Raw genomic sequence first — 11908 nt, forward strand, 5'->3', positions numbered from 1 at the left:
TCCTGGTCAAGTCATTTTAATATCACACTATTTCTCCTTAGTTTTTTATTTTGCTACTTGTGTATATCTTCCTTGATTAAATTGCATTTAATCACTATATTTTTATTAAAGCACTTGCCATAACCACAAAACAGTTCAGTATTACAGTATTTCTTCGTTCCCCATATATTCTAACCGAATGCTCATGCATATTTTGAACAATTACTTACATGTGCACATAGTTATCATACATCTATTCAATTTTGCTAATAAACATCGTGACTAACAAAATCTGATGAAATATTACTCTAAAGTTTACAATTTTCCATCAACTTTTGTTTTCTTTACGCTATTTTTATTATCATCTTGTCACGAGTGACCCAATGTCCCATACTGAAATATGCATGTCTCCTGGAAGTCTCTTAGACCTCTATATGGGTAATATTTACACTGTTTAAATCCTATATTTTTATGATAGGATGTTTAAGTCCATCAAAGCGCGGCATATCATTCTCCAATGATATTTTACATACTACATACATACTGTCCTTTGAAATTATTGTGTTAAGTTTGTTTTATTTTTAATTTGCATATAATGAGAATGAAAATATTGTCTGATTTACCATAATACAAATTTAGAAATTGCGATAGGCAACACATTCGACATCGCGATGGGCTAAAATTAAAAATATTGAAGTGTTATCATCATTAAAACATCTACCATCTACTGAAATCATTTTGCAGAAGATTCAATTGCTTTAATCTTGGCTATCTTCTTCTCGAAATACTCGATTTCGTTAGTATATATTTGTAATATATATTATAGATGATTGCTAGTTTGTTAGTATTGAAAAGCCAATGAGTTTTTTTATTATTCAATATAGAAATCTGAATTAATGTGAGTTGTAACCCCTTTGTGGAAACCATGACCTAGTGTCCTATTATTATACCAAAAAAAGAATGCCATTAGTTAGTCTTGTGTGACTTCTGAGATTTTTTTGTGCTGCAACAAATGTTGCTCTTTGAATCCTCCAAAATAAGACATTTTACAACAATTATAATACAATACTCTACAAAATTCACTGCCACATCAATAGCATTATCTTTTAGAACCCTTAATAAGAATTAATATTCAGTGTAATAATATTGAGAAACGACATTTCGGAACTGAATACTTAGAATATAGAAATTATATTTCATTATTCTATAAATATTGTGTTATTTTTTATTATTTTATTCTTCTGGAAGCTTGCGCGATATATTTGAATAAATACACAGAATCAATCATATTTTGTTATTACTATTTTATAATTATTTTATAATATAAAATAATTCAAAAATATTCAGCAGTAATTCCACCACCAATATTAGCAGTTACCTAGACTCACTTTCTCTGCTTAAATATTGAACGTTGCAGACATTTTCAATCTAATATGTTGTCGAGTATATGCTTTATTAATGATACGCCACTGTGCATATTTTAAAGAGATCGTGGATATAATCTGTGCTGTCAATCTTCGGTGGCGGCACCGTTGAAAAGCGATCTGATACGGCACGTGACCTACGGAAACTGCCTCGTGACTTCGAGCTTATTATATCAACCTATGAAGAGGATGTCCAGGTCTGTTTTAGAGCATTCCCGTCGAACGTTCGACGACTATGCTGAACGACCTCTGTATTTGGATAGCTCTTGAATAATTAATACAATTCATTTGAAAACGATATAGTTACTACGTCATGTAACAATTGTTGGAATTATTTGGATATAATTTAATTGTTTTCGATTGAATATTGAAATAATAATCAAAGTGTTTGGGACTCGAAAGTAACTTATTCTCATAAAAAGTATCGAATAGCTCTAGTTCTATATGGCTGATATATTATATTTTTATTTTTTTATTTTTCTTCTTTTCTTTTCTCTTATGGGAAACTTCCTATTTCTTCAAATCTGAGGATGTGTTATTAGTTTCAAGAATGTTTATTACTAACTTGTTTCATGTCCTCCGTGTTTAGTAAAATGAGATTAGTTTCACAGATATTCACAATTTAGTTCAGGATATTGTAGTTTTGGTGGTGTTTTGGATTTTGCTATCGTCAGAAATAGAGTTCGACCAGAATACTGAAAAATCTGAAAAAGAAAACCTGAAGATGATAATAAGTCGAACGTCTTAAAGGGTACAAAGGTTTTCTTAATAAAAACCCTCCATCAAGCTACCCGCGTCGCATCAAATATCCACCAGGCAATGATAAAAGGTCGAAAAACAGGAGCCATCTTCTTAGATGTCTCCAAAGCTTTCGACCAAGTATGGCACCATGGTTTAATAGAAAAAACAAATCAACTAGATCTACCGAATGACCTAATATCCCTGATTCATACTTGTGTGGTAGGTCCTTTCAGGTGAGGATCGGTGACACAGTCTCCCCTCGTAAACAAATGTCCGCAGGAGTCCCGCAAAGCGCTCCATTAACCCCAGCCCTATTTAACCTTTATATGACTGATTTCCCGCTCTACAAACTCTCCCACATAGCATTTTATGCTACTCTGCAGAAAAAGCAAACTCCCAATCCCACAGAAAGTGACTCTGTATAAAATGCTAGTCCGTCCAATCTGCCTCAATGGAGCACAGGTGTGATACAGGTATGCCTCGGAGAGACAACTTGAACTACTCCAAGTGTTTCAATCCAAGTGTTTCAGTCCATGCGTTACTCAGAGCCCCATGGTTTATGAGGAACGTCAATACACACCTCACATCAGGCTTCCCGTTTGTTAAAAATTTCATAAACATGTTCAGTGTGAGGTTCTCCATAGGAACCTTAGAACACGATAATATCTTAATAAAATCCCTACCCGTCCACAAATCCCGGTAGTAAACAAACTACGACAGTCCCAGTCGTAATGACGACTGAAGCGACATCAGCCGAAGACCATTTGGTTCTAGATGGTCATTCTAGTAAACGAAAAAAAAATCGTAATAAAAACCACCATGATTCTGAATCAAAATAAGATACTAAAAGCTGAAACTGGTAAAACGGTGAATAGAGTACACAATTGCTTGAAATAAAAGCCTGATTTACGAAAGAGTAATAATTTTCCATCAAAATAGTATAGCTGTTTGCATAACTAAAAATATATAGCGAAATAAAAAATATATTATCGCAATATTCCGCTTATTTTCCAGATTCAGATTCTTCGAGGTTCTAATTGTTCTAAAACCTGATAGCGATAGGGAAAGATTTGAGAGAAAACATCTGACACACACAATATTTATTTATTAATTAGCCTTTAATTAATGTTGGGCCACCATATGTTTTTAAATAGCTGCAATTCTTCGCAGAATAAATTTGTAGGGTGTATGAATAGCTTACAATTAAATGCTATCTCACTTGTACCAAAACATGCGTCGGTTGTTTCAATGATGTTCGAAATGGAAATTTTTCTCCTGGTAACAGTTAAATTGTGTTGAGATCTGGTCATTATGCTAATGAGGAAAGATGTTTGATGATATTCTGATGTTTGTCAAATTTTAACTTTGTGTGTGGGCAAATTATTATTGTGGAATATGGCAGTGTTTGGCAGCAATAATCTAGTCACAGTAAGAACTTCATCATTGATAATATCGATATATTCATTCACTAGTAAATCGGCCAATAATCTGAATGAGAGGACCAGCTCTGTACCACTATATTACCGACCAATTACGGTTCTCCATATATAAATATGGTTGCTTGTAGGACGATACGTTACTTCACAACTATCTTATATATACATACAGCTTTATTTACTTATATTGTTTATCGCGATTTTTAGATTTAATGTCTTAAATATGTTCAGGAGCTAAATAAAATGGTAAAATTTTGGAAATAGCACGTTTTATTTGAAAAATTATTGAATAAAACGAAACAATACAAATAAGTTCTATATGCCTTTCTATTTTCATAAAAACACCATATTTAAATTAATTTATATATTTGAACAGTTGGCAAGAACTTTCAGAACCATATAAATATAAAAAAATACCAAAATCCTTCAGATCAAACACAGCCATTATAGTAATAACCAAACGAAAAAGCCACCACTATATATGAAAGTAGTGAAATTCACCTACAAATCTCCAAATATAATCACCTATGATCGCTACTATTCCTGATTCATAAATCCCATTAATTAATTGACTACCTCGAGTTTTCGATTAACATAATGTAAATTTACTAGCCTAAAATGAATGGATTATTATACTTTTTAGCTGAAGGGAATAATCAAAATAAAATCAGTCAATACATTATTTTTACAAAACAATAATTTATTTACCTATAGTCTTATATAATAATGCATTGTATTTTCCTTGTTATTGGATCATACAAGTGTCGTTGATAGTTTTATATTTTGTTTATTTGATCCAGGTCTACTTTTATTATCAAATTTAATTACTTCATAGTATCACTGTACGCTGTTCTTAAATATTAGCAAAATGCTGTCTAATTCCTTTTTCTCTGATTCTCTAAATTTCACATTCTTCGACATTCACTCTCAACAACTTCTAGCTATCTCTTAACTATAAAATAAAATTTAAATCATTACTAAAATATCTAATTATTACCAGTTACTGCAATTTTTGCTACTATTTTTGATGGACAAACCTCATTAATTCCAACACAACAAGACTAATTTTCTTCTCAGTTCTTGTTATCATTAAATTTTGACATATGTTGATGCCTATTCCAGGCCGTTGAAAATGATGTGTTATAAATTTGGCAGCTAACATTCTCACTATAAATAAAATTGCTGTTTGGATTTGATAAGTTTTAAAAATATAAACTTACATTCTGCATTTACCCTTGTTCTTCCGTATTTTAAAACCAATGTACCTTAGGCCACCAAGAATAACATAACAATTTAACAATTATTACTATAGAATTAATTATGTAACAGAAGATCTAAATATTCTAGATTTTTTTGTTTTATTGACTTGATCGATTGTACCGATCGATTCGAAAAGAATGTACCACCATTAGAAAAGAAAGCAAAATAGTTGTTCTTTCTGGTTTATTCTGTGCAGGAGAGTACGCATGCCAAATCTGGAGATAGCTGTGAAGTAATCCTGTTTGTAGGGAGCAATGTAAACGAATATAACATTCTTCTTAACTATGTATAATAAAATATAATGTAGCCGGCTTCGTGGCGCAGTGGTAAAGGCGATTTGACGGTCCTCCTACTGTTATGTTTGTGATTGTTTAAAATCTGTGAATGTTCTAGACAAGAGTGTAAAATCCGACAAGGAAAATGATCCCAGTCACGCCAGTAACCAGGCTGGGTAAGACCGGATATCTTCTGGGATGATTTCTAAAGATGGTTACTCACCAGTCGGTAGGCTTAATGCTGAAGACCGTGGTTCGGAGCCCACGTTAAACTTTAGGCCCAGTCCAGATCAACCCATAGTTGGCAAAAGGAGACTTTAAAATATATTTTAAAAAAAGATAAAGTAGTTATTTTCGTATATTTCTGTTTCATTTCTTTGAAGTCATTTATCGAACTAGTAAACTTGAGAATGATTAATGATTTTGTTATGAAAAAAATGTATTTCCAATTATAAGTTTTGCTGTACTTAGAGTGCAGTATCATCTCTTGATGTTTATTGATGAGAATCATTGAAAAACTAGGATGCCAATCGAAGCCCAGACGTACATAAATTCCACAATGGTTTCTGTTTGCGGGAAAAAATACGCGGATCAGAAGGCAACTTGTCACCGTCCGCACAAGCGGCAAGAAATCGTCAACTTTGTCGGCGTCGCAATAGTAACGAAAACATATAATCTTTTAAAGACTCCATATATCTGAAAATGGCTATTTCTCGTGGACCAATTTAGAAAAAGTCTCTGGGAAAAAACCCAATCCATTCCTTATTATTCTTCACACGAATGGACAAGAATCGCGCAAGATAAAGATGTAAAGGCCGAGATGAGACAGCTGATGCATATTGCATGATGTTAAACATTGTTATTTGATAGAACTCTGCCTTCAAATAATTAATCCTTATATAGGGAAAATTAATACATAAAAATTCGTATCTACGTATGTATTGGAAAATTAGTTTTGTTTTAAGTGTTGCTGTAACTTGGTGGTCAAGTCTACGGGATGGTCCCTTGGACTGCTGGGAAGATCGCGGGTTTGTATACTTCTCAAAGTATGGGTGTATTATATTTGTACATATTTATCGGCAATAAACCAAAATTCGACAAAAAAAACAGCTATCTTAATCACATTAATATCCAGAATGGGTAAGACGGGATGCCTTCCTCCATGGATTATAAAAATTATTATTTGTCAGCCGGTGATATTTATGCCAAGGTTCTTGGTCTGGAATTACAGCACAGTCTAGACAAACTTTAATTAGTAAAAAGATACTAAAATATATTTTAACAAAATGTGTTGACTGTTTATATCATGTATAAAATTTCAAAATATAGAAATAATCAAATTTACATACTCATCATTTACATTTACATACATAATCAAAACTACTAATCAGACTAAGTTTAGGAGGTCAACTATTTGGAATATTAATACAGGTAAATAAAGTGACATTCTAGCACCAAAGGAATAAGCCGAATCGGCAAAGCTACAGAAACCTTTTCTTCTCTAAGATGGTATTTGTGGAATGAAGAAGAGAGAGAGACGGGAAATATTACGATCAAGATTGAAATCTATCCCTTTCAAACTTGATGGAAAACATGGGACATATATAGAAGGATTGAAGTCGGCGCCGAACCCAAACGATACAAAAATAATATCATTTTGTGAAACATACACAAAATTAAATTACCAACAAAACAAATCTAATTTGTTGCTCGGCACCGACTTCAAACTAATCAGTTCATGGTAGTTAAAATAATATTGTAAATAGATGAATTGGTTTATTGTTGGTATTATTGGTTAGGTATTAAGCTAAATTGTGTGTGTATATACTAGAATATGAAATACCTGTAGTAGATAGGTTAAATAAGGTTTTTGTTTATTTTTATTTAGTTATTACAACGATTATTATGTGCATATTTATTTTAAAACGTTTTTATGTGCTGAAAATCTAAGTTGGATTTTTTTTAACTTTTTAGTAAATTCCTTATTTATTTTTTGAAATCGGTTCAATTTTTTTCTTAAAAATATTTTTTATACAAATAACTTTTTAGTGAATTCCTTATTTATTTTTTGAAGTCGGTTCAATTTTTTTCTTAAAAATATTTTTTATACAAACTAATCAGTTCATAGTAGTTAAAATAATATTGTAAATAGATAAATTGGTTTATTGTTGATATTATTGGTTAGGTATGAAGCTAAATTGTGTATATACTAGAATGTGAAATACCTGTAGTAGATAGGTTACATAAGGTTTTTGTTTATTTTTGTTTAGTTATTACAACGATTATTATGTGCATATTTATTTTAAAACGTTTTTTTTGTGCTAAAAATCTAAATTTGATTATTTTTAACTTTTTAGTGAGTTCCTTATATATTTTTTGAAGTCGGTTCAATTTTTTTTGTTAAAAATATTTTTTATACAAACTAATCAGTTCATAGTAGTTAAAATAATATTGTAAATAGATAAATTGGTTTATTGTTGATATTATTGGTTAGGTATTAAGCTAAATTGTGTGTATATACTAGAATGTGAAATACCTGTAGTAGATAGGTTAAATAAGGTTTTTGTTTATTTTTGTTTAGTTATTACAACGATTATTATGTGCATATTTATTTTAAAATGTTTTTTTTGTGCTAAAAATCTAAATTTGATTATTTTTAACTTTTTAGTGAGTTCCTTATTTATTTTTTGAAGTCGGTTCAATTTTTTTTGTTAAAAATATTTTTTATACAAACTAATCAGTTCATAGTAGTTAAAATAATATTGTAAATAGATAAATTGGTTTATTGTTGATATTATTGGTTAGGTATTAAGCTAAATTGTGTGTATATACTAGAATGTGAAATACCTGTAGTAGATAGGTTAAATAAGGTTTTTGTTTATTTTTGTTTAGTTATTACAACGATTATTATGTGCATATTTATTTTAAAATGTTTTTTTTTGTGCTAAAAATCTAAATTTGATTATTTTTAACTTTTTAGTGAGTTCCTTATTTATTTTTTGAAGTCGGTTCAATTTTTTTTGTTAAAAATATTTTTTATACAAACTAATCAGTTCATAGTAGTTAAAATAATATTGTAAATAGATAAATTGGTTTATTGTTGATATTATTGGTTAGGTATTAAGCTAAATTGTGTGTATATACTAGAATGTGAAATACCTGTAGTAGATAGGTTAAATAAGGTTTTTGTTTATTTTTGTTTAGTTATTACAACGATTATTATGTGCATATTTATTTTAAAATGTTTTTTTTTGTGCTAAAAATCTAAATTTGATTATTTTTAACTTTTTAGTGAGTTCCTTATTTATTTTTTGAAGTCGGTTCAATTTTTTTTGTTAAAAATATTTTTTATACAAACTAATCAGTTCATAGTAGTTAAAATAATATTGTAAATAGATAAATTGGTTTATTGTTGATATTATTGGTTAGGTATTAAGCTAAATTGTGTGTATATACTAGAATGTGAAATACCTGTAGTAGATAGGTTAAATAAGGTTTTTGTTTATTTTTGTTTAGTTATTACAACGATTATTATGTGCATATTTATTTTAAAATGTTTTTTTTTGTGCTAAAAATCTAAATTTGATTATTTTTAACTTTTTAGTGAGTTCCTTATTTATTTTTTGAAGTCGGTTCAATTTTTTTTGTTAAAAATATTTTTTATACAAACTAATCAGTTCATAGTAGTTAAAATAATATTGTAAATAGATAAATTGGTTTATTGTTGATATTATTGGTTAGGTATTAAGCTAAATTGTGTGTATATACTAGAATGTGAAATACCTGTAGTAGATAGGTTAAATAAGGTTTTTGTTTATTTTTGTTTAGTTATTACAACGATTATTATGTGCATATTTATTTTAAAATGTTTTTTTTTGTGCTAAAAATCTAAATTTGATTATTTTTAACTTTTTAGTGAGTTCCTTATTTATTTTTTGAAGTCGGTTCAATTTTTTTTGTTAAAAATATTTTTTATACAAACTAATCAGTTCATAGTAGTTAAAATAATATTGTAAATAGATAAATTGGTTTATTGTTGATATTATTGGTTAGGTATTAAGCTAAATTGTGTGTATATACTAGAATGTGAAATACCTGTAGTAGATAGGTTAAATAAGGTTTTTGTTTATTTTTGTTTAGTTATTACAACGATTATTATGTGCATATTTATTTTAAAATGTTTTTTTTTGTGCTAAAAATCTAAATTTGATTATTTTTAACTTTTTAGTGAGTTCCTTATTTATTTTTTGAAGTCGGTTCAATTTTTTTTGTTAAAAATATTTTTTATACAAACTAATCAGTTCATAGTAGTTAAAATAATATTGTAAATAGATAAATTGGTTTATTGTTGATATTATTGGTTAGGTATTAAGCTAAATTGTGTGTATATACTAGAATGTGAAATACCTGTAGTAGATAGGTTAAATAAGGTTTTTGTTTATTTTTATTTAGTTATTACAACGATTATTATGTGCATATTTATTTTAAAATGTTTTTTTTTGTGCTAAAAATCTAAATTTGATTATTTTTAACTTTTTAGTGAGTTCCTTATTTATTTTTTGAAGTCGGTTCAATTTTTTTTGTTAAAAATATTTTTTATACAAACTAATCAGTTCATAGTAGTTAAAATAATATTGTAAATAGATAAATTGGTTTATTGTTGATATTATTGGTTAGGTATTAAGCTAAATTGTGTGTATATACTAGAATGTGAAATACCTGTAGTAGATAGGTTAAATAAGGTTTTTGTTTATTTTTGTTTAGTTATTACAACGATTATTATGTGCATATTTATTTTAAAATGTTTTTTTTTGTGCTAAAAATCTAAATTTGATTATTTTTAACTTTTTAGTGAGTTCCTTATTTATTTTTTGAAGTCGGTTCAATTTTTTTTGTTAAAAATATTTTTTATACAAACTAATCAGTTCATAGTAGTTAAAATAATATTGTAAATAGATAAATTGGTTTATTGTTGATATTATTGGTTAGGTATTAAGCTAAATTGTGTGTATATACTAGAATGTGAAATACCTGTAGTAGATAGGTTAAATAAGGTTTTTGTTTATTTTTGTTTAGTTATTACAACGATTATTATGTGCATATTTATTTTAAAATGTTTTTTTTTGTGCTAAAAATCTAAATTTGATTATTTTTAACTTTTTAGTGAGTTCCTTATTTATTTTTTGAAGTCGGTTCAATTTTTTTTGTTAAAAATATTTTTTATACAAACTAATCAGTTCATAGTAGTTAAAATAATATTGTAAATAGATAAATTGGTTTATTGTTGATATTATTGGTTAGGTATTAAGCTAAATTGTGTGTATATACTAGAATGTGAAATACCTGTAGTAGATAGGTTAAATAAGGTTTTTGTTTATTTTTGTTTAGTTATTACAACGATTATTATGTGCATATTTATTTTAAAATGTTTTTTTTTGTGCTAAAAATCTAAATTTGATTATTTTTAACTTTTTAGTGAGTTCCTTATTTATTTTTTGAAGTCGGTTCAATTTTTTTTGTTAAAAATATTTTTTATACAAACTAATCAGTTCATAGTAGTTAAAATAATATTGTAAATAGATAAATTGGTTTATTGTTGATATTATTGGTTAGGTATTAAGCTAAATTGTGTGTATATACTAGAATGTGAAATACCTGTAGTAGATAGGTTAAATAAGGTTTTTGTTTATTTTTGTTTAGTTATTACAACGATTATTATGTGCATATTTATTTTAAAATGTTTTTTTTTGTGCTAAAAATCTAAATTTGATTATTTTTAACTTTTTAGTGAGTTCCTTATTTATTTTTTGAAGTCGGTTCAATTTTTTTTGTTAAAAATATTTTTTATACAAACTAATCAGTTCATAGTAGTTAAAATAATATTGTAAATAGATAAATTGGTTTATTGTTGATATTATTGGTTAGGTATTAAGCTAAATTGTGTGTATATACTAGAATATGAAATACCTGTAGTAGATAGGTTAAATGAGGTTTTCGTTTTTTTTATTTAGTTATTACAACGATTATAATGTGCATATTTATTTTAAAACGTTTTTTTTGTGCTGAAAATCTAAGTTTGATTATTTTTAACTTTTTAGTGAGTTCCTTATTTATTTTTTGAAGTCGGTTCAATTTTTTTCTTAAAAATATTTTTTATACAAACTAATCAGTTCATAGTAGTTAAAATAATATTGTAAATAGATAAATTGGTTTATTGTTGATATTATTGGTTAGGTATGAAGCTAAATTGTGTGTATATACTAGAATGTGAAATACCTGTAGTAGATAGGTTAAATAAGGTTTTTGTTTATTTTTGTTTAGTTATTACAACGATTATTATGTGCATATTTATTTTAAAATGTTTTTTTTTGTGCTAAAAATCTAAATTTGATTATTTTTAACTTTTTAGTGAGTTCCTTATTTATTTTTTGAAGTCGGTTCAATTTTTTTTGTTAAAAATATTTTTTATACAAACTAATCAGTTCATAGTAGTTAAAATAATATTGTAAATAGATAAATTGGTTTATTGTTGATATTATTGGTTAGGTATTAAGCTAAATTGTGTGTATATACTAGAATGTGAAATACCTGTAGTAGATAGGTTAAATAAGGTTTTTGTTTATTTTTGTTTAGTTATTACAACGATTATTATGTGCATATTTATTTTAAAATGTTTTTTTTTGTGCTAAAAATCTAAATTTGATTATTTTTAACTTTTTAGTGAGTTCCTTATTTATTTTTTGAAGTCGGTTCAATTTTTTTGTTAAAAATATTTTTTATACAAACTAATCAG

The sequence above is a fragment of the Rhynchophorus ferrugineus genome, unplaced genomic scaffold (genome assembly GCF_030347505.1).
Source record: "Rhynchophorus ferrugineus isolate W39M unplaced genomic scaffold, kcgeb_rfMv2 rfM6, whole genome shotgun sequence".
NCBI lineage: Eukaryota > Metazoa > Arthropoda > Insecta > Coleoptera > Curculionidae > Rhynchophorus > Rhynchophorus ferrugineus.